Below are 23,100 nucleotides of genomic sequence, written 5' to 3'. Positions count from 1 at the left end.
GTTATCATTATGCAAACATGAGCATCGTGATAGATTAGGTGCACCCCTGTCAGCCCCCATTTCTTCCTTCACTAAGCTCCTCGACCATTAACAGTCTGTACCATTCACTGATTACTTAATTAGCCTGTGCTACTTTGAATTACTAGCTATTTTTTATGTATATGTCCTCTCTCTAAGAGCACTAGAAGGACCTGCAAGATCCTAAAGATTCTTCTTTTACATTCCCGTAGCACCTAGCACAGTGCCTAATAGAATGCCTTATTCATTATAGGAGCTTGGTAAATATTTGTTGATTGATTGAAATTTCCAGGTAATTTATTGCACATTTGTTTCCTTCTGCTCCTCATTTGAAAGGACCAAACCATTTCAATAAGCAAAATCACAATGACATTAAATATCATTCACACATATGTATTATTCCATCCTGTTCCTACTGAAATCCAGATCTGCTAGTTCACCAATTAAACTATCCCTTTATCAAAGTCCCATTAATCTCTTGTAGGTACCTCTGTTTTCATTAAGTAAATGCAATTCTTGCCAGATAGGCACAGAAGCTATTTTGGATTTCATTTAATAAACCAAGGTAATTTAAAGTAATTACTCATAGCTATAGCCCAAGGTGGAGCCAATGGAATATGGTGAAGATGAGTAGGGCAAAAGTACTTATCATAAAAAGGTGAGATTTAGTATGTGATTATTATTGGCTAAGAACTTTTTAAATTTGTAGTTTTTCTTAAACATTAGGAATATAATTTCCAAATGTAACTTTGATTAGTGCTAAGATAATATATTTCCCAAGTATATATAAATGATTTACCTGAATAATTACTTTAATAATTTTCTTAATTATAATCTCCCCTCTGATTCAGTTACAAGAAATAAACTATAAAGTAGATGACATGTAATTTTTTTCAACTCTAGATCTTCTGAGTTCATTTTATTTTGTAGATAGTATTTACTGTACTTAAATATTTATATGTGGCAAATGAAATTAAGTTAACGTTAATGCGATGGTCAATAAAATGGACAATGTTAAGTTAAATTAGAGATTTTTATTTGCATTAAGAAGCAACAGAAAATATTTTACCCAATGCTAAACAATGTGAATCTGATATAATGAAAGTCAATCCTATAATTTCAGCCAGTTGAAAAGAAATATTGTTTAAACTTTATCCAATATGTACATTCAAAATAAATCTATATTCCATCTGTTCTATAAAAGCCAAATTGTGCACTAATGTTTTCTAATTTATAGTCTAAAACCCACTTAACTTAGGTGTTATAATTAGTGAAAAAAAAGCTACTTCAATTAAGGAGTAAGAACAATTAAGATTTCTAACAACATATTTATAGACTACAAACAGAATATCAACATTCTCTATAATGTATTTTATGATCTGCCAACATCTAATCTCAAACATTTCTTTAAACACACTTTGAAATTTGCATTCTTACTTAACATAAGAAACATTTGATATACTTTAATTACTATCAACTGGTTGACTCATTTAATTGAATTGCTCCAATGGAACCATGCTCAGTCATAAACTTTGCTGGCTAATGGCTTTGTGTCAAAAAGAAGTCCTACATTTTTTCCTATAATATGTTTTTCATTTAATTTGTAATAAATGGGCAATGTTTAGAAATGTTCCTCTCTCAAATGATCTGACCTCTGTTCATCTGCTAACCTTTATATATTTAATTCCTTTATCTGAAAAGTGAGTCAAATGCCATTTTCCATCTATGTTATGTGATACTAAAATCCTTTCCATAAATGTCAGGTCACTCAACCAAAGAGCATTTATTAAGTGCCTACTATGTGCCAGGCATTATATGAAATTGAGGATACAAATATAACAAATGAACAAATCCTACTCCCCAAGGACCTCACATTTGTACGGGGGGAGACAAGGACATATGCATATATATATATATGTGTGTGTGTGTGTGTGTGTGTGTGTGTGTGTGTGTCTGTACATGTATACAGAACAAATAAAAATGATAAATGTATGCATGGTAAGAAATGATGAGCACGTTAATTTTAGAAAACACAGAGAAACTTGCATGAAGAGGGAAACAAGCAGAACCAAGAGAAATGGTATATAGCAAAGAAATATTGTCTAAAGAAAGACTGTGACTGCCCATCTCCAGAGAAAGAATGGATAAATAGAAGCATACATGACATGGTTTTACATATATATGTATATGTGTGTGTTTATCAAATAATGCCTTCTCGTGTAGACTGTAAGGTAGACACTTTCTAAGTATAATGTAGTCAAAAAAGAATAAATTTTGTAAAAGAGTAAATATAAAGCAGTTAAATTCATAGTCTGAGAGTCATTAATAGCTAAAGGGGTTCAGGAAATTTTAAGAAGAAGTTGGGAAAAATAAAGTATTGTTTTAAAAAGGAAGGTGATGCCTGAGTTGTGTTTTAAAACAAACAAAAAAAAGGATTCTATGAGGTATAGATATATACCTTAACATATATATGTTAAGGCTCAAATGAAATAATGAATGTAAAGGGGAAAGATTAAACACATAAAAAAGTTAAAGCACTGTACAAATACCACCAATTATTATTACTATCATCATCATCATTATTAGCCTATAGTCACCAGAATTCAAGGAGAAATTAGCTAGATAAATAAAGGTATATTAATCTAACCATTCAAGAAATAATCATCAAGACAAACAGGCCGTGGACCAGACCAAGTAAAAGAGCACTGAAGAAATATATAACATGATTTTTATTCTCAAAGAATTTAGAATCTAGCTAAGGAAATAAGATAAACCCATTTTAACATTTATATTAAATTAAATCTATATTAAATTGTTGTATTAAATATGTATAAATTTAGAACTATAAAATATCTTATTCAGGGATAGTGTGAGGTTCAAATGTGATAACTGATGTAAAGAACTTTACAAACCTTAAATCACCATATAAATGACTATTATTGCTGTTGTTGGCCTCCAGTCTAGTAACAATTCATTCCCTGAGTCTGCTATTATTCTCCAGCTGAGCTCAAGCAATGTTTATAAAACAATATAGGGATGTATTGGGAAATATTTAACAACCAGACTCTGAAAAGGCAAAAAACTTAATAAGTAAACTCTTAAATCTGGACAATCAACAAAACAATAAATCAAATTTCTATTTTTGGAGATTACTGATTTCTAAGTATAAATGCTCGAGTTTGAAAATTTAGCAATAGGCTCTCCAAGGTCAAATAGAACTGGCACACAGTCCTAGACATCAATTGGTGAGGAGGGAGTGAATGCTAGCATGGACAACAGAGAAGAGATGGAGTGTCTATGTGTGACAAACAAAGAGAAAGCTAGTTAGGATGGACAGCAGTGTACAGGAAGGGGATTTTATTATATAGAGATAGCTTTGGTGACTAGGGAAAACAATTTTAGGGCTAGAAGGGACCCAAAAAGATTTCAATAGCTTTATTTTTACAAAAAGTGACACTGAGGCCTAGAGTTGGTATGGTGAGATAAGTCTAAGCACCTAGTTGGGTGACAGAAGAAGAAAAACAATCAGTCTTCCTAAGCCCTTAGCCAAATACAATTCCCACTCCACCATGCTTTCTTCTTGACTTGACAGATACTATATTGGAATCCCAGAATAATAAACCTCTATGATCGATTTCCTCCTCCATATTAATTTTCTAATATAACAAATTCTTAGGTAATGGATAGGGAGAGAAGGCAGCGACAATATATATCTACTCTCAGAATTCTCCATTGTATTCACTGAAATAATTTCCCAAACCATATTTTCTGGAACCTAACTATCCTGCAATGTAAATTGGAATTCCCAAAGAAAATATTGTAGTGACATTTTCCCCACCAAAACATTAAATATCAAGTTCTGTCATGCATTTAAAAACCATTAAATCCAATTTTTGTATGAAGTAAACAATTCTACTTCTATTCCACTGCAGTATTTCTCTGACCATTGCTTTACTTTCAGAATCTCAGAGTTCAAAGGGACCTCACAGGTTATCCAGTCTAACTTTTATCTAAATAAAAAAAGAACAGCAACTTTGTTCTTGTGATTTCATGGGTCTAGGGAATTCCTAGATGATGAAATTCTTTTTTATCAATGTAAGTCCTCCTCTTCTCTCCAACTTGATCTCATCAAAAATTGCCTATAGCACAGAGGGTAAGTGATTTGCTCAGAAAACAAACAAGTGGCAAGATTTGAGTTCAGGTCTTCCCAGCTTTGAGGCTAGCTCTCTATCTACCATGCTGCATCCCATATGATGTAAATGTCCTGTAAATCATCAGTTCCTTTGGACAGCTCCCCCCTTTTCTTCCTCATTGGAATTTTCTATATTCAAATCTTTATAAAGTCATTCTTACCTCAATTTTTAAAATTTTTTTGAAAAGATAATTTATTTTGCCAATTACACATAATACTTTTCCAAATAGATTTTCTTATGAGTTCATTCTCAAGAGTTTCTTCAAGACTCCTTCCTACTCTAGCCCCAAACTAGTATTTATGGATTCAGTTGACATTTTTTGAGAGGAGTTGGGAAATGTTGCCCTAAAGTGTTATAAATGTCTTGTAAATTTTTTCAATAAAATTACTATGCATATATGTCACATATATTTTGTTCCATAAGAAAATACATTTGGCCCAGACAAAGTTCCTGGAACAGTAAGAATTTTAGGAGGAAATAATAAAGCATAGAGATTTTGACACAGAAGCAGCCAAAAATGGATTAAATTCAATTTTTAAAACAGAGAAAATTATTTTCTGTGTCAATACATATGTAGCAAAAGTAACCCTAATTAAAAAAATAAGATTGGGGGGGTGGAGAGAAGAGGGCTGATGGATCAGACCTAAGCTCCAGAGTTAAGCTTCTTAAGATCTTGGCCATAATACAATAAAATGCTTTTATAACTCATATTTTAAAATAAAGAGGCAATAAATGACAATAAAAAGGAAGTAGGGAAAGCAACATATAAGCATATAGAAAATATATGCAAAATTAGCCCAAAGGCTTTTTCAGGGGTGATGATAAAAATTGAGGAAAATAGAAAATGTTGCATGTAAGAAGAAATATTTAAGCTAGATTTTTGAAAGAAATTAGAGATCCTTAAGAGGCAGAGGTGAGTACTAACATACACTTCATGCTAAGACTAAAGATAATGAAAAGTAAAATTTAAATTTCTAACTTGAGCCTCTCCAAGTTACTATTTTTCCTGGGTTATGTGTGAAAAGTTCAATACAACTCAACATGTATTTGTTAAATAACTGCTTTCTGTGTGCAGCTAAGTGAAGCAGTATTCAGAGTGCTGAACTTGGAGTCAGGAAGATCTGAATATGAATCCCACCACCTACAAGTTATGTGAACTTGGCTGAGTCACTTAACCACTAACAGGCCATTTAAAAAATTGGGATAATAATAGCACTTATTTCACAGAATTGTTGTGAGGATTGAATGAGATAATATCTAAAAAGTACATTGCAAACCTTTCAGTGCTATGTAAAATTATTATGATCATTACCATATTACAATAATGGAGCTTATCTTCCAGTAGAGAAAATTGACACCTCTAATTGAATACTTAAGTGGATCCTCTATGCAATGCTACCTCTTACCCAACATTTAAAGCTCAATTCAAATGCTCCCTCTTCCAAGAAAACTTTCTTAATCTTCCCATTAAAGATTAGTAATGTCCTTTCAACCCTCTGATCTCACAGAATTCTTGATTAGGCTATCATCTTCTATGTTTATTATGTCCTATGGTTATTTACATTTTTTTCATGGTTTACTAACTATGGCTTTTCAGCCATGGAAGATGCTCAATCCAGATTCCAGATAGAAGAAAGATTTACTAGAAATGGTGATGATCTCCAGATGTTCCTTTTTGCAGAAGGCATTGAGCTAATTGCATCAACTCCCAAGATAATATAGTGCTCCTTAATGAAATCTATGAGATCCAAGAGATTGCCTTAAAAATGGATGAAGAATCCCTTCTGGCCAGATTATGAAGTGCAGTTAGACAGGCAACCCATTGAGGTAGTCTATCAGTATGGACATCTGGACAGGAGCATACAAAGGGCTGCACATGAACAATTGGAGGGGGGCAAAATTGAAAGTGGAGAAGAGAGTGATGCAAATCATTCATAGAAGGTGAGAATTCTAACCCAAGTTTTATGTTTCCAAATCCAGGACTTTTTTTTCTACTATGCTGTTGCTCCCATGGTGACTTTCAGGCAAGGCGTGCCAGAAAAGGATATTCAGGAAATGATATTCAAAAAAAGAAGGTGGGTCAGTCCATCAAAGAGAATAACGTATAACTTAAGGCTTGTCCTGGTCCCCATTGCACATAAAAAAGACGTAGAGAAAGATCTCTGATATTTTGAGTAGATTCAAAATGGAGGGTCTATGAGAGGACATGAACAAAACTAATTAATGCAGGATGAGAAGGCATAGATGGAAACCTACCAATGAAGAGAATACTGTGTTCACACTGACAAGATTACAGGTACATTTAAGTGATGTCATTTTTCTCTATTAGATAATAAACTCTCATATTCTAACACAGAAGTAATAATTTTATGTAGCACTGTAAGGTTTGCAATGTACATTTAATCTTCATAAAATCCTATGGAATAAGTGCTATTATTATCCTAATTTTACAGATAGGGAAACTCAGATTGGTCATGGTTAAATGACTTATCCAAGATTACATATCTAGTAAGTGCTCTGTGTCCTAAGGTCCAAGGCTATCTTCTCACCTCCTCTAAATTTGTTTGAAAATTTGATCTATAAATATTGTTCTTATTCCTTTCTGATTGTGTATTTTGTGGTACTTGCCCTGGGTGTCAGAATTTCTGGTGATGGCTCTGTCCTCAGGCATTGCTTGTTCTTTAAAAACCATTCTCTATCCTCAGATCTCATCTCATCCCTGGAAAGAAGACTATTCTAGAATGGATCTAAATTCCCAGGAGAATATATATAGTATAGTTCTAATTCCAGATCAGACAAAGTACTTCTTTCTTCCAGGATTTCCCTTTTGTTTTCATTCCTGATAACATCACACGCATTGGTGGAAGGGTTGGAGATAATCCTGCCCTTCTCATCTCCAAGAATTTTCAGTTATTGATACCAAATTCAGACAAAGGCTAGTTGGTTAAGCAACTTAACCCATCCAAACCTTATTTTCATCATTCATAAAAACTGAAAAAATACAAACACATTATCTCCCTCACAGAGTTATTGTGAAAAACATACTTTCAATGCTATAAGAAATGTGAAATCACTCTGAAACTTAATATTATCACCTTGGGCAAGTCATTTTAGTTCTCTAGGTCTCATTTTCCTCATCTGGAAAATGAGATTAGACTAGATGATCTTTAAGGTCCAATTCAGCTCCAAATGTGTGAACCTGTGATTTTTATTTTATCATCCAAGTTCCAGTGCTGACAGAGTCCTGACTTGGCTATTTTCTGTATACCTGTGGAAGAGCACTATTTTCCCTACTATTTCCAGAAACTAAACCTAGATAATTGTATATATTTGAAATGTACCAGCACCATTTTCATTTTCACCAGACTTCCAACCATGTGCTTTACATACAGCTGCCTATGTGAAAGGAGATGCAACTTCTGATTGGCAGAGAAAAGGCAAAAGCAATGCTACAAGCCTATATGAGGGATGGAGTTGGAGGCAGAGATTTTTGGAAGAGTGATGTTGCAGAATTTAGAATTTGCCTCTCTTAGGTAGGAACATTTAGAGCAAGAAGGAATACTCAGGTAGAAGAAGCCAGTTCCTTAATATGTCTCTGATTTTAGAATAGGCCTAGGGGGAGGTTGGGTTCTCCTTTCCAGTTTGAGCAAGTCTCATCTTGATTCCATATAAAAAGTTCATTTACTAATGCATTTCTGGTATATTCTAACCTATATATATTTTCTCATTTCTGTTTGCTTGGGTAAATGAGTTTACTTACTATTCGCTATTTGTGGAAAGGTACTATATTTGTTGGCTGTAAAGTAAGAGTCACTCTCCCTCTTAAGAGAAGCCAAGGAAATAACTTTCCTTCTGAATCAAAATCATGCCCCCAAATGACCAATATTTGAGTCCGTTTATTTATCTAGCATTTAGAAGAAAAGAGCTAAGTTTGTAGGTATAAGCTAAGGGTTATCCTCCCACTTAAGAGAGACCAAGGAAGCGACCAGAATCATACCCTTGTGCTACCAATATTTAAAGAGGGCATTTAGATTTAATTCAAGGTTAAAACCTTTCATGGGGAGAGTTGAGGGAAGAAACAAGTGACCTGGCATAGTTCTTACGCTTCCCTCAAGGAAGAAATTAAACTCTCCTTTGGAGAGGGGAAGGCCAGATCCCTGAGATAATTATCCATGCCAATCCTGAGCTATATGTATGCATCTAGACAATCCATGTGGACATACATAACTTAGAAAAATATCCTTTGTTAACTTCATGATGAGTGAATCTATCACCTTTACCCCCAAAAAATCTTAAATGGTCTCACAGATTTAGAGTTAGAAATAACCCTAGAGATCAATTAGTTCAAACTCCTCATTTTTAAGCCCTTACTTTATATCTTAATAACAACTCTGTATGATTGAAAATATGTTACCCTAAAAAAAAAGAACTACATATCCCAAGAGCCCACTGACTTCCTGTCATTATGTACTTCCTGTAGACAGAGGATAAAGGGCATGGGCTTTGGAGGCTCTCTCTCTCTGATGTAGAATCAGCAATTTATGGTGGTGAGTGGGGATGACTAAAAATGGCTAACCAGCCATGGACACGTGGTCTTTATTTTGTATCTTCTTTATTCCTTGATTTCTAATGATCATTAATAAATCTCTTAAAATAGAATATTATTATTGAGATTTAATTTTAACTTTTACAAATCTAAGAAAGAAGAGCAAGGGCTAGACAAATGGGGATAAATTACCTGCCCAGGATCATACAGCTAGTAAGTGTCTGAGGTTGGATTTGAAACAAAAATCTTCCTGAATCCAGGCCTAGTACTTTATGCCCTGAGTCTCTTAGCTGCCCCCAATCCCCTCATGTTAATGAAGAGGAAATTCAGTTTTAAAAAGTATATTGCTATACTATTGAGTCTTCAGAGGAGGACAATTAGGATGGTGAAGGGCTTTGAGTTCATGTCACATGAGGGTCATTTGAAGGAAGTGTCTTGGAGAAGAAAAGACAGGGATAGGGAAAGAAGACATGATAGCTTCCTTCATATGTAGAGAAGGCTGTCATGTAGAAGACAGATTAGACCTCATGTTCAGTATAGTCCTAGAGATGGAATGGCAACTATAAAAAAAGTAAATTTTGACTTGATGTCAGAAAAAAAATTATAATAGAATTAAATAAAAGTGGAAAGGGCTGCCTAAAAGTGGAAAGTAGTCTCCTCCTTGAAAATTTCTAGATAGAGGTCAGATAGCTGGACAAACTATTAGTTGAGTATGCTATGTGATAGAGATTTCTTCTGAGTATGATTTGGATTAGAGACCCACTAGGGTTCTTTTCAACTCCGAAATTCTGCAAGCATGAAATGGCCCATAAATGTTGCATGACTTGCCCAGTCCCACAAGTATTAAATATCAGAGCCAGGATTGGAGCATAGATAGGCCTTTCAACTCAAAATCCAATGCCCTTTCCACTGTATTAAACTACTTCCATACATTGCTAAAATTCTTTAAACTTACCAAATCTAAAGCAACCAAAATTGTTATAGTTTTGTTAAACTTAAGATAACTGAATCATGGAATTGCTGTAATTCTTATATTGACTCTCTAAATTGACTATTAATTTTAAATCTGTTTTTTCCCCTATTTTCATTTGCCCTCTTTTCTGCTCTCTCCATCTTCCTCTTTCTCTCTCTCATTCTTTTGTTTTCTCAGTCTGTTGTTCTTGCTGTCATTTTCTCCGTGTCTCTTCTCTCTCTCTCTCTCTCTCTCTCTCTCTCTCTCTCTCTCTCTCTCTCTCTCTCTCTCTCTCTCTCTCTCTCTCTCCCTCCCTCCCTCTTGTTCTCTCTGTCTCTGTCTTCTTTCTAAAAAGTAAAAAGAAAAATAATGTACTATTTGAGCCTACTCCCTGGATTCTTGTCCTGCCTGACAGTAGGTTATTGGATAAATGTATACAAGTAACCTAGGTATAGCTCATCTGGAATGTAAGGGAATTGGAATTGCATGTACCCCTAAGGAAAGAGAAAGAGGAGAGAAAGGGGAAGGAAGTTGTCTTAGTATAGACTCAAAGCACAAGTTTCATAACCCCAAAGATATTGACTTCTCTTTCTGAAGCCAAGAGAGTTTTGGCTCAATGGGTAGTGCATGCAATACAGCATTCTACAGTAGCCCTGTGAGAATTATATTAATTTTGTACTATTGAATGAGCAAAATTCTTAGGGCTCACTGCTAGAAGGGACCACAGGGATCATCTAGTTCATGGCCCACATTTTATAGATGAGGAAACAGAGGCCTACAGAAATTATGTGACTTGCCTGAGATCACACAGCTCCTAAATAACAGGACAGGAATTTTAAGACAAGTCCCCCAGCTTTTGTGGGCACTCTCTCTTGGGGCTCCTGTCCCAAGCCTTGGGGGCTATTTGGGTCATAACCATGGCTGTTCTTATTAATTTTTGGTTGGTACTAAAATGAATGTTTGCTAATTAATATAGCTATCATTTCATAGGGACTCACCTTGCCAAAGGCAAGGCAAGTTTGAACATTGGCTTTGGTTTAGAAGAAAGCAGTAGCTAATCCTACAACTTGAGGTTTTAAAATGTTCAGCAGGATTTCTTCCAATCCTTTGGGTACTCAACTAAAAACATCTTAGAATCCCTTCCAGCAGGTTCCTAACCTACCAGAGGAGAAAAGCTAAAGGAAGGAATAGGAAGGGGGTCCAGGGAGATGATCTAGTCTCTAGACTAGACACCTTAGATACCAATTGTCTCAGGGTGACTCTTGCTCAATCTGTATCAGGTAATAACACACCAAAGAGATGATCACTATTCTACAAAGGTTTTCATTCCGTTTTCAAAAGACCCAAGCAAAGCCAGATCATGTTACCTTAAAATTAAATCTATTTACTCTAACAAAGAGTGGGAGAGTCAGAAGACCTTAATTCCAAAACTTTTCAGATTTGTGACCTTAGGCAAGTCACTTAAATTCTCTGAATCTCCATTTTGTCATCAAAAAGGGATAATAATACCTGTCTGTCTATTTTTACAGGGTTGCTATGAGGATCAAATGAGATCACATATGTGAAAGTCTTTTATAAAAGTATAAAAATAATTGTTAAATTTTATTAATTTTATTCTCCTTTGTTAGAAGACTGGAAGGTCAAGCTTGATAGCCAACTTTTAAGTAACCTAGATACATTATTCCTTCCTTTGAAAATGGCCTTTGGCCCAACTCTACAGTATTGATCCAAAACTTTACCAATCCTTTAAAAATCTTTACTAATCTAAATTTTACCCCAATGACAGGAATTTGGTTGAGAGATATAAGCCCATGCAAAATCTCCTTTATTGTTATGATACAATTCAGAACTTTCAAAAATAGTGCACTAGCCAAATAGCTCCTTGTAAAGGACCTCATCACCTGACTCAGATGTAGCTTTCTGATTGCCTCCTTTGGGTGCATGAATTTTTAAATCCTTTATAAACATCAATGATTGGCATAATTTGTGTAATTATAGGTGTCTAAAAGGCAAAAAAAAATGCCTATGTAACAGCTGCCAGTGGTTGGTTTCAGGAAACATGCAGTCACTTGTGGAAAGAGAATCCTGTTCAGTATATGAAAGCTTGAGTAACAGCACTTCCAAATGGACTCACTTGAATCAGAGATGGGATGGAGATAAAGAGAAAAGTGCTCACTCCAAAGAAACCAAGGCTGGGAAAAAACCAAAGAGAGACAAAGATGTGAAGAAGCCAAAGGGCCCAACTGACTATTTCATTGTAATCAGGGTGTTAAAGAGAATCTCTGGATATTTACTATATGTAATAAAAAGAGTGCTTATGAATTTCTTTTAGAAAGTAATGTATATATGTGTGAAAGACATTTAGCAGGTGTTTGGACTTTAATAAAGTGGTAAATAAAACTACACATGGCCTCTATACTGGCAAGTCATTCACATGCAATAGCTTCCATTTGTATAATTCTTTAAGGCTTCTAAAGTACTTTCCTGATAATAGCCCTGGGAACTAGTATTATCATCACTTTTTTATAGACAAAAAAACCTTAAGCTCAGAGGGGTTAGGTGATTTGCTCAAAATCACACTTTTAGGAAATTATCAGAACTGAAATCTGAACCTAAGTTTTCTGACACTAAAATCTATACTCTTTCCACTATACCATATTTTATTTTATTTTATTTATTTTTATTTTTTCAAGTTTTGAAAATTTTTATATAATTAATTTAGAATATTTTTCCATGGTTACAAGATTCTTGTTCTTCCCCTCTCCTACTCCCACCTCCCTCCCATAGCCAATGCACAATTTCATCGGGTTTTACATGTGTCATTGATCAAGACCTATTTCCATATTATTGATGTTTGCACTAGGGTGATCATTTAGAGTCTACATCCCCAATCATATCCCCATCAACCCATGTGATCAAGGAGTTGTTTTTCTTCTGTGTTTCTATTGCCACAATTCTTCCTCTGAATGTGGATGACTATACCATATTTTTAAATGGTCTTGTTTTCCTACATTTCATATTGCCAATGCCATGGAAGGAATTTAAAACTTTTAGACAACCTCAGTTTAGAAGAAAGAGAAGTTATGTCAGGCAAGAAGAGCTTGTTGGTGTTTATCATAGAGGAAGACACCTGGTTAGGGCTAATCTGCCTATAGAGTGCCCCATATACTCCTAAATATCTTCAATTCAACAGTTATAGCATGGTAATAGCAGTGAACTTGAAGTTGAATGACCTAATTTAGGGTCAAGTCCTGGCTCTTTTACTTATTAGCTTTCTTGACAGAACCAATGTGACCCTAATTCCTAGATCTCTAAAAAAGAAAAAAAAAGATGAAAAACAAAGTAAAATATAGTATTTAAAACTTCAAAGGTTTCAAAGGAGATGAAGAAATAGTATGTTCCTGTCAGTAACTCTCCACCATTTTCTTCTTAGTCTCACACTCTGGGAAAGCTCTGAGTCCTCACCCTAAGCCTAGCTGTCTTCTTGATGGTTACTTGTCTCCATTTACATTCTCAGGAAATATGTCTACATTATAGGATGGGGCAGGGGAAGAGAAAGAAGATGTCTCATGCTTCTAGAATCACTAGTGTTATATAATTTCCCCAAATTCCAGGTAAAATCATGTTTATTATTTTTTTAAATTTTGATTTCCATATTTAGGGGAAATTTGTATCTCTAAATACTTGCATCAATAAATTAGAGATCAATAATTGGGACATGCAACTAAAAAAGTTAGAAAGACCCCAATTTAAATACCAAATTGGAAATCTTGAAAATCAAAGTAGTATCATAAAGCTGAAAGATCTTGAGTTCCAAATTCTCTCCCTCCTTTCTACTCTCCTTCCCTTCCACCCTCTCAAGACAGTAAGCAATCTGATATAGATTTTACATGTGCAATCATGTAAAATGTTTTTTCACATTAGTCATTTTCTGGAAGAGATCTCAAACAAAAAAAAAGGAAGAAGTAGAAAGTGAAATATAGTATGTTTTGGTCTGCATTCAGGAGAGCCACTTGTCTTTAAAAGGAAATTAGCAAGGAATATAGGAACTGTTGTCAGAAATATATGCCAGGGTACTAAAAGAGCTTTGAGATGCCTCTGCTGAGTTATTCCCCATGATCTTTCAGGAAACATGGCAAATGGCAGAGATGCAACTGGATCAGAGATGGAAAAATGTCCCAGCTTTTCAAAAGTGGTAAAATGGTGGGTACTTCAAAGTACAGGTTTGGAAAAGTATAGAGTGGATGATTATTAAACAGACAAAACTGTGAACATTTTGGGGATGAAATAGTTATCACTAAGTACCAGAAATGGCTCATTAAGTACAAGTCATGCCAGACTAACCTCATTTCCTTTTTCAAGAGTTACTAGACTAATTGATAGAGGGAATATCCCCAGACAGTTAGCACTGGGTGCAGTGATAGAACACAGCTGGGGCAGCATACCAAAGACGACTTATGGAAGTTCTATCTGTACCTGGGTCAAAGAAGAGAAAGCATTGGGAGGGGGGGGGGCAGGGCTCATTGCCTCAATGAGTACTGGTGAATGACTGTCAAAATCATCTCATTCTGTGAAAAATATTTGGTCTAATATGGGAGAGTGAGAGAGTAAATAGTCATGCAGGGGTAGAAGGCACTAGCAGCAGCTCATTTGTGGTGGTCTATTGGCTCTTTCTAATCTCTGTTTTGAGTGGCTCTGGTTGTTGACACTTTTGGAAAGGAATTTTGGATCTCTCATGGCCTGTCTGTCATTCTCAGATTTCTTTTGGGGATTGTGGTCTAGTCTTGTGCTTCTCTAGTACCAGAGGATAGAGGGGATCTGAGACCCATATGTCCCACAGATCTGTCCTAAAGTCCCATATATGATCACCCTAAGACTGAGCTCAATCCTCTTCCCACACGTAAGGGTGCCCATGGATTTCCATTGGAAGGGAAGGGAAGGGGAAATGAATAACCATTTGTATAGTGCCTACTCTATGCCAAACACTCTGCTAAATGGTTTTCAAATAGTACCTTATTTAATGACTTATAGGCAAGGGTATGCTGGTAAATGTTTTAAAAAGGTCCATGGTTGAGGGGGGCAGAGTATACATAACACACTATTAAGGTCAATCTAAATTATTATGATTTTCCCCATCACTTTCTTTAGTCTAGAAATCAAGCCCTGATTTGTAGTTTGCTGATTTCTAAATGGAAATGCTTAAACCAAAAATTTAATGATCACCTTCAATGAGCAGATAGAAGCAAGCTCTAATACATCTCTGCTTTGAATATATCTGGATTTGATCAAAGCCTTTGACTAAGTCTCTCAAGAGCCTCTCATAAATAAAGATGGAGAGAAATGCCTTACTTAGTTGAACAATAGAACCCAAAGGATGATAATCAATAGGTCCTTGGAAGACTAGAGGGGCAGGAGGATGTTCAAGAAATCTTTGACAAGCCTTAAGATGAAGACATAGATAACAAGTTTACCAGATCTTTGAGACAATAGGAAGTTGGAAGAAGCATGATGGATGACAAAATTGGTATCCAGAAGGATCTACATAAGGGGTCCCCAAACTACATGTGGCCCCCTGGGGCCATTTATCCGGCCCCCACTGTACTTCCAGAAGGGGAACCTCTTTCATTGGTGGTCAGTGAGAGGAGCACAGGATGCATCCACATCCTGTGCTCCTGAAGTACTGTATGTGGCGGTGCTGCAAAGTGTGGCATCACTCATGTACAGTACTACTTCCAATGACATAATCCTTTGCATGGCGCCTTGTTCTGAGTGTAACTGAACGAGAACGAGGCGCTGCGCAAGGATTATATGACTGCACAATGGAAGACATCAGCATGGTGAGCGGTGATCTGGGGAAGGGGATTCTGCACTGTGTATACTGCTGCCCGGGGATTTGTTCATAGCTTTTCTTTTAATAGTCTGGCCCTCCAATGGTCTGAGGGACAGTGAACTGGCCCCCTGTGTGAAAAGTATCAAACAGAGGACACATGGTGGCAGACAGCATTCTTGAGAACAGGAACCAGTTTAACATGCAATTGGGAAGTATCAAATTAAATAAATAAAAATCCAATAGAGTATAGACAATGTGTGATGAATAGAAAATTCATCTGCATAAATATAAAACATTAGAGGAGTAGTAGTAGAAAATCTGGAAAACTTCAAGATTAGGCTTATTATAAATCAGAGGTATCAAACAGAGGACACATGGTGGCAGACAGCATTCTTGAGAACAAGAACCAGTTTAACATGTAATTGAGAAATATCAAATTAAACAAATAAAAATCCAATAGAGTATGTGTGGCTTTCTAAACCAGTATTCAGCCCACCGAGATTCTTGTATAAGCCTTAGTGATGCTTCCATCCCCATTTCCATTTTGCTTTGACACCAATGGCCAAAGATTGTATTAATGAGTTGGGAATAGGACCAAGAGGATTAGGGAAAGCCCTGGGACCAAATGGGAAGAAGACAGCTACTGTAGGCTACAGAACAGGGGTTTAGTCACAAAGAACAAGGCCAATTTAGAGTAAAACAAACATGGCTCTCAACTGCCAACCATGGATTCAAAGAACTTAATATCCCCTTACTGGAGACTGGAATTGTGGCAAGGCCACAACCAATAGGTTTAATTGATTGGTGAGAGATAAGTGGCATGTGCTTTAGAACCTAAAGGGCAGAGGGGACAGGGAGCCATGCTGCTTCTTACAAAATGAAGTGTGTGAAGGACAAATGCCTCCTATTTTAAAATTCTGTCCAAGTTTAGTCCTGAACCTAAGAAAAGGGAAACTCTTCCCCCTTCCTTCCTGTACCATGTGATTTTTGCCCACAACATCCAGAATGCAGGGTGGTATTACTACAATTTAGGTAAATTATGGGGTTATAGGTCTATGTGTACTTACCTGGGAACCCAACCACTATTTATATTATTGCTTCCTCAGGAAAATGCATTTCAAGTTCTTCACAGCCCAGGGAGTCAATCCACAGAAGGAAAAGAATTCTAACTCCCCACCTCTTTTTTTTTTTTTGAGAAAGGACCCACATCAGTTTCCTTTGTTCTCAGATTTTTTTTTCACTATAGCTTCTTAAATGAGAATCTCCCATATGCACTCTCTTTTCAATCCTCCTTTACGTATTGACTTTCTCCATTGAATGTATACCTTTTAAAAGACAAATGCTGCCTTTCTTTTATCTGAATTTGTATCTCCAGCACTTAGCATAATGCCAGGTATATAGTAAGTGTTTAATAAATGCTTGCTGATTTGTTGACTGTCTTAGAATAGCAACTCCCTATCTAAGTTGTAATGATAACTGGGGAAATATTTGAATTCTTTGTGAGGAGCATTCTGTTCTCCATAATGAATGGGGAGAAGGAGGGAGCAAAGGGTAGTTAAAGGAGCAAGGAAGGGAAAAGACGACAGCTTTTAAGTCTCCAGGTTTTAAGAAATAAGGTCTATTAGTAATAAAAGTTTTGACAAGTGAAAATGTCATTGACTAAGGATGGGAAACACTGACTTAACAGATCTGTGTCTACAATTTCTCATTCTAATATCTCTACAAATAACAAAAAAGATATTCAATTGAAATCAGATTTTCATTCAATTTGATGAATCTTAAGGCAGTAGAGTTTTGTAATTTATTTTTAAGCAAGCAATAGTACATTGTATTTTAAAGGAGCAATAGCACCAGTGTACTCCCATTCATGGATGCTGAGGCCTGATGCACCTAAAAGATGTAGAGCCTTGAAGGGAAGAGAAAGGGAATTAGCACCAGGCTAGTCCTAAGTGTTTTACAACAATCTTTACATATGTGAAGGATTAAAGACTTTTCTAAGTAAATATAATCCTGTTATCTGAGTTGGCACTAAAACCAAATATAAGTATAAAGGAAAGGAGTCAGGATCATACCCATAAGATGGACATTTAGCTATAGGAGAATGTTACTATTGGCCTCCTCAGGTAAAGAACCAAGACTGAATATTCATACATAATATAAATTTTAAGCCTTATAAAATAACTGTTATAAAAATTCAGGTTGTTATTTTTAAAAATGTAAATTTTATCCATTCTCACCTCTAAAATTATTTCATTGTTGGTATAGGGCCTATGATTTTATTGGTATAAACAACTTCCATTCTTTAAAAAAATTCCTCCCCTAATTATTCAGATCATAACTTTCTCTGAAACTTGTAGCCTGAGACACTTTCACCAAACATTTAAGATTAGGAATGTTAACCATGGGAAGGAAAGAGAACACCTTAAAATTATATCTGGGTGTTTCTCAGTTGCTTTTTCATATTGTTAGTTTTCATCTTAGAGCTGCAACTGAAAAAAAAAAACCCTATGATAAAATTTTAAGGCTTTGTTAGGATTATTTGCTGAAATAATACATTTACTCTCTGAAATTAGTATTCCTGATTTTAAGCATTTGGTTCCATGTTGAGTTTCAGTTCATTCGGAAACATCTGCAATAAAAGCAAGCTGTCAGAAGCCTATGGATGGCTTCTTGATTCTATATCCAAATTGAAGTCAGCACAGCAGATGCTACACACTGGAGAGTGAAGTCTCCTTGCCAGGCTCGAGCCCTGCATACTGTAACATAAGAATATGCAGTCTTCAGGAAGTATTTCCCATTCAAATGAAGCTCTTTTATAATAATAGGTCAGGGACTGTAGACTGGAGAAAAACACATTAGTATCAATCTTGCTGCAATAAATTTAATTGGATAAGAGGTAACATTGTACCTAAATATCTTTTTACTTAGAATGTTCAGTTAATAAGCTCTTTTCTTTTCTTCCCTTTCTTCCCCAACCTCTATTCCTTATCCTTTCAAATTTCATTCGGTGCTCATTTTGAAAAAAAAAATAATTGTCCAACTTGCAAATTATTTTCTGCACAGCTTTTCTTCTCCCCCAAAGAAGTCATTCCAGGTATGTTTCTTTTTTTGGAGGAAGATGAAAACAGATCATGCTATGTATGAGATAACAGTCATACTGTCTCCCAGGGACTTCAGAGAAATGACTCAAGAGCTCAGGGGAGAAGCAAGCCAAGAATGTCAAAAGACATCCATCGGAAATTTTGTGGAGGGTATAAGAGATTGCAGAGGTAGAGATTTGGAGGTCAGAAGTCAGGGAGAAAGAGACTTCTTTTATAGGTGTTAAGTGTGCCAGTTGGGGGGAAAGAGTGAGCGCATTCATTTGTGTAGAAAATGACTGCAAAACAACACACATCTGTAGTTAATTGATCATTAAACAGAGCTCTTGCAAAAGCACTTACATGCTCCATACACATTAGCTAATCATCTCACTACACCACTGGGCATTTTCTACCCAAGAAGAAGTCTACCAAGGATAACAGATAGTTTTCTCATTTACCTCCTGATTTTCAATAGCATGTTATGTCAGGAAATAGCACCCTTCATTATACATTTAACAGCAATGTCCAAAGAATTATGCATTTGAGAGATTAGCTGAAGAACAAAGTGGGTTAAATAGATTATCGTATATAATTATTTCTTCTCCTATCTCCTATCCCTTATGTCCTTCCCCTAAATCAACAGAATTCCATCCAAATGTTTTGTGTAATGCAAAGCAGTAGGTTGCAACTGTCTTTTTTTTTAAGTGCTTCTGTCTATATGTAGGTCTTACAGAGTTTCCTGCCATGACTTGACTCGGTTTTGCCCTTTCTGGCAATGTTCTACACATTATATCCTGAACAGGACTTGTCAAGAGACAGCAAAATGGGTTAAAGAGATTATAATAAACTATATACATATATACCTAGAAAAAGGGTGTATTTTCACTAATGTACAGACTAAAATGCACCAACCTTGTGAAAATAACATCCCCCTGGGAAACATTGTACTGTTTGTAACGTGGTGCTTTTATTTTTTTTAAACATTGAGAATGAAAACAACACATGCAGGAAACCATAAAACCCTTCAAGCTAACTGTAGCCAACGGTCAATCTAATTAGGATATAATGGGTATACTGTGGCCCTTTCTAAAGGCTGAGAGTGCTCCTCTGAAAGATTTCCAATTCTCTCACTTGCTGAAATCTGCAATTTAACCTACAAATCAGAGATTCCATTCATTAAGCTCATTCCTTCTCTCTTTCTCCCTTTACCTGCCCTCCTTTATATTCCATGGCTTAGAAAAGGCAACACATTTGTTGAGCTGGAAACTGTATGAAAGAAAAGTAGTTTGGCACAGTGGATCAGTGGCCAGTGTTGTAGTCAGGAAGACCTGAGTTCAAGTCCCACCTCTGACACACCCTTGGAGACCATGGGTCAACCACAATCTCCCAGAGTGCCAAGTAACACTCTTAAATTTTTAGCTAGTTATCAATCTGAATGTTAGCTCCCCATCTGAATTAGTATGGGCAGTTTCCATGTCAAGAGATTTATATATACACTGAAGAAATCACAATTCTGGACCTGAACTCAATTAAATAATCATCCTAGGCTTCCAACTTCTAGAAAAGGAGACAAAATGGTAATAGCATTTTCTAGAGACAGAAGTTAGATATTAATGACTTTGGATAGGTCAGTTTTCTGATTCCTAATCTATAAAATGGAGGTATTTTTCCCCAAGGGTCATTGAAAATAGAGTGTGAAATGCATCAATAAATATTGAGTCATTTCCATATGGAAGTACTAAGGGACTGAGAGTTACTTTAGAACAGAGGTGTCAAATGTGAAGGTAACACTTCCCGTGCTGCTCAAAGCAAATTAAAATGTAATTGGGAAATATCTAACAAAAAATACAATGAGGTTTACCAAGTCAATATGAAACCTGTCAGAATCATTATACAAGGGTTCTTGTCTCTGGTTTTCTTTGACACCATTGCTGTATGGAGGGTACAAGAATATTACCATGATCGTAAGAAATCTTTGTCAAGGTGCTTCCAATTCCAGAAGGAAAGGCATGATGGATTTGAAACTCAGGGGTCATCTAGTCAAACCCCTTCATTTTAAAGATGAGAGAACTGACTTGACCAAAGTCACACAAGTAATAAAAGGGCCAGTATAGTAAAGTCCACTATCTTCCAAACCAACTCTGCCATTGGGCTGCCTCTCACCATGTAAGGCACAGGAAAAGCTAAATAATGATACAAAGCAGTATTAATATCACATCTGGTAAATAAATGAAAAAATCAATCAATACTCTTAATAAGTCAGAAGAGAAAAGCATCACAATGCCTTGGGGTGGTCACCAAAGACCTTCAGGTCAGGGTTCAGTTGAGTCTCAAAGGATAGGTTGGAGTCAGATGGGCAGAAAGGAAGTGGGGGAGGCACTGTAGGCAAGAGGAATGTAATCAGCAAAAGATGAGAGCCAGGATGTATCAAACATTTCCAGAAAGGCAGTAAATAAGCTGTTTTGGCTGGACTCTAGGGTCGCCTCTTGAGAGTAAACTGCAAAGCCCTGACTGCCAGGCTGGGAGAATGTTAGCCTTTCTTCTGTGGGCAAAAAAGTCATTGGTTCCTGCCTAAGGGAGAGACATGATGAAAAGGATCGCTTAAGGAATTCATCTGGCAGCAAAGTATAGAATGGACTGGCTAGGAAGAGAGTCAGGGAAACAAGTTAGAAAGCTACTGCAGTGATTTGAATAGAAACGACAGCTTGACTATATGTACGAGTAATATATAACTATTTTTTTTTTTTGCAAAGTAGTGGGCTATTTGGAGATGGATATTTTACAAATCTAAGAAATAAGACTATTCCCTCCAATTGCTCTCCTCACAGAGGGACAATGAATAACTGGGTTTGTTTGGAGTGTGGATTCTTTTCATGGTGAAACATGGTGAGTAATTTAGGAAGATATCATGGAGTTCAACAAAAAGACTTCTTTTCCTTCATTTTGGTTCAGCTTTTCAAATAAGAATGGGAGAATGATATATGAAGAATGACTCCATGCATGCTCAGAATGGTCATGTATAATATGAGTAATTACATACTAGAGGATTGTTTTATAGGCTTTGAAGGAAAAAACAACAACAAGCTGTTGGGTCAATTCAGCCCTGACTCCTGAAAACCAAATGCTTTCAGAGGCTGTATGGTTGCTTTTCATTTGTTTTCCTAGCAGAAACCATTTAGATTTTAAAGATAGGGATTTTCCCAAACACTATCTTGGAAATCTTAAAAATAAGCTTTTTTTAAAAGGTAATTTCAGTAATTATAGTATCATATAAAATTTAAATTGGGAAAATGTCCTTTTTATATTCTATCCCTGCACCAGACTTAGTATAATATTCAGCATTCCAAAAATGCTGATGTATACTTATCCTTTTACTTTATCTTTCTCCTCCCTGAATCATTTTGTGCTTATCCACAAGCAGTAAAGCAGCCAGGAAACTCATTCCTTTAACCCACCTTCTCAGGTTGCACCCTTTCTATTTTCTTTTGGCACTTCAGTGGATTTAGCCCAGAATTGACAAAAAGAAAACTTGCCTAAGAAAGTATCATGGAATCACATTTCTGATGGATCTCAGGAGTGCCAGAAGCTTTTGCATTATATAACAATTGGTTAATTGAAATTCTTAAGAGGAAAAAGATTAATCAGATCATTTTCTACCAGGACTTTGGACTATCTGAAGCAAGTGAGCCATTCCAAACAGTCAGGTTCCTCTGGGTATTTATTATACTTCCAATATCTGGAACCCTAGTGAATGGAAATTGATTCAGAGGAGGCTGAAAACAATAAAAGCACTTTGGCATTTATTGTACTACTTGGTGAAGAGACAAAATTTTTTACCTTAATTTTCATAGCAATATTGTCAAGCCTTTTCAAAGGTGTCACAAAACCTGAGAATTAGCAAAGTTGGGAGAACATCTGAACATTATCTAAAGAACCCCTGAAAAATCAAATGACACGAAGTCCAGTCCAAAAGAATTGTTTCCTTAAGTTCAAGGTATTTCGGTTTCCAAGTCATTGCAACAAAGTTGTCCTCAAAATAAAATAATGAATTTTCACCATTACTATGTAAAAAAATCTTAAAAATTGGGGAAATTACTAATAATGTACATGGCACTGCCAGTAATCCCTTTGGCCTTTTCAGCTATCGGCAAACCCAGTGTTGTCTGGAGGATAAAAAATTACAATAATCAAGGTTGTACTTACATGTCAGAGTTGCTAGGAAGTCTGGGGGGGGGAGGGGATAATAAAAACTGACATCTTTAAGAGGTGAATTTTTATTGGAATATCATAAGCTGTATTAATTGTGGAAACATTTGACTTTCCACTGAAACAACTGCTTAAGCAATACTATGCATCTCCCCTGTTCTCAGTATTTTATCCTAGGGTGATCATCTCCTGTAGTAAGAGGCATCCGCATTGATTACAGGAGTGTTTTGAATCCCTTTTATCATATTTCCTTTCATCTCCCTCTATAGAGATGG

Source organism: Monodelphis domestica, chromosome 3 (genome assembly GCF_027887165.1).
Source record: "Monodelphis domestica isolate mMonDom1 chromosome 3, mMonDom1.pri, whole genome shotgun sequence".
NCBI lineage: Eukaryota > Metazoa > Chordata > Mammalia > Didelphimorphia > Didelphidae > Monodelphis > Monodelphis domestica.
Note: the sequence above shows the minus strand (reverse complement) of the source record.